This window comes from Lactuca sativa, chromosome 4 (assembly GCF_002870075.4).
Source record: "Lactuca sativa cultivar Salinas chromosome 4, Lsat_Salinas_v11, whole genome shotgun sequence".
In the NCBI taxonomy this organism is placed as follows: domain Eukaryota; kingdom Viridiplantae; phylum Streptophyta; class Magnoliopsida; order Asterales; family Asteraceae; genus Lactuca; species Lactuca sativa.
Window position 1 is genome coordinate 23865433 of NC_056626.2, and position 1978 is coordinate 23867410.

Genomic DNA, 1978 nt, shown 5'->3' on the forward strand with positions numbered 1-1978 from the left:
CTTTTTATATTATTTTTTTCTCAATAGGTGTGATCTATACTAGAGTAGGCAAAAAGGGACTTTGAGAATTTGAAAAAAGATGGTGAGGATGTGGAGTTACAACCAAAGGTGGTGAAAAGATGCAGACCATCTGCCCTTTCTGCATAAGTTTTAGCTTATCCTTTTTTTTTTTTTTTTTCTTTTCGATTATGAAGGAGAAAACACGCATATATAGTTTACAAAATTGTTATTTGTTCTCATTTTTTCCCTTATGCAATGGTTGAAATTTTTTGTAGGACGATGTCACACTTTCCCCTCAGAATTGTAAGAAATATCAACCAAAATCGTTTTCAACTTGTGTGATTGGTGTTATTTGGCTGGAGTTCCTGATACCTTAAAGCAAACCTTTTACTTCTACCGGTTCAATATTCTTTTAATTTTTGAAATCAAAACTTTCCATTTTTAATCTACAATTACATACGATGAGTTTTCATATTGACATTTTGTGTTACCTTTAAACAATATGCAATCTATAACATATCCAAGAACAATAATGAGATCAAGGTTTCAAAATGTTTGAGTAAAACTCTTTGAGAATTTGATAATTTTGTTAGAAAAAAATTTATATTACATTATATAATCGGAAGTAACTTGAAATCATTATGTATTTTCATATGTTATTATATAGCAATGTACTTCTATTAATTTGTTTACTATATTAATATGCTTCCATTTAGTCCGTAACATAATCGTAATTTAAGAAATCTACCAAATTTCAACAAATTCTTTTATAGTTGGGTAGTTATTTAGAATATTCTCTCCTAATAAGAAAAAAATTGAAATGCAATGCTATAACTTAGTAGATTTGTCAAAGCACAATTCATTTATAAGAAAAAGAAATTCAAAAGTACATTGCTCTAATGGAAAGAAGTGGAAGTACATATACCCTTTAAAATAAATTTCCACTTTCAGTAATACTATATATCACCTTTATATGATTTTATCATAAAAATTTAATAGTTTTTAAACTATTTCATAATAGGTTGCAGGTTGTGATGGAAGTGTAGGATGGATTGTTGTGTGCCTAGTCGAGCTTCATAAAGTTGACGAGACCTAGCTCTACCAACTTCAATAAAGATCAGGTTCTTCAAATTAAACTTAATTTCATCTGGAGCTCTATCAAACATCCATAGGCAAAAAAAGTGAGTCGGCGTCCATCCCTCGATATGGTCTTCTAACCTAATTATTGTCTTCCTTTTGTAGTGTGTCTTCATGAGTGCTAGTTAGAATAGGTTGTCAAAAACTAGCTACCACGTATCTATAAGGCCACATAGCAACATTGGTGTCATCCGTATCATCAAACTGAGAAATTCATTAACAATAGCAATATGATAAATATCAACAAAACGTTCACTCGTTACCATAAACCAAGAAAACAAGTCTCACCATGCAAGGAAGAACACGATCCATCAGTCTTATACAAAATGTTCACAACACAACAAAGCCAGGAAACTCAGATAAAGGGCGAGGCTAAATGCTTATTAAGGTATATATATATATATATATATATATATATATATATATATATATATATATATATATATATATATATATATATATATATATATATATATATATATATATATATATATATATATAATGTGCTAAAAAAATTGGGCATTTACCTAAAATCTCAATAATCGCAGAGGACCAAGCCAATTAAAACTCAATATACAAACCGGATACATAACTAGTCGATTTGATTCGAACTAAAGCCATTTAGGTTCTAAAAAAGTATATATCTTAGGGATTCCTAAAAAAGGACGCATTATTGTTAACTCGTTAGACCGATGGGTATGAGCAACGTCATACGGTGTTAAGCTGATTTGGCAGCACCATGACGCACGTACACCGCCCCCCTCCCGTTATCAGCCGTTATGTGATCATTCGTTGCCATGATAACGGGTGGTAACGTGTAATTTTTTATCGTTGCTCATTT

General features: G+C 30.6%; 1 long non-coding RNA gene across 1 annotated transcript; it reads right to left on the reverse strand.

The window, feature by feature from the left end:
* Window positions 1-843: 843 nt before the first annotated feature.
* LOC122197592 (uncharacterized) lies at window positions 844-1502 on the reverse strand. Its single transcript, XR_006191201.1, has 2 exons — window positions 1426-1502; window positions 844-1341 (listed from the first exon to the last, which is right to left on the reverse strand). It is a non-coding gene; the product is annotated as an uncharacterized LOC122197592 (long non-coding RNA).
* Window positions 1503-1978: the final 476 nt, after the last annotated feature.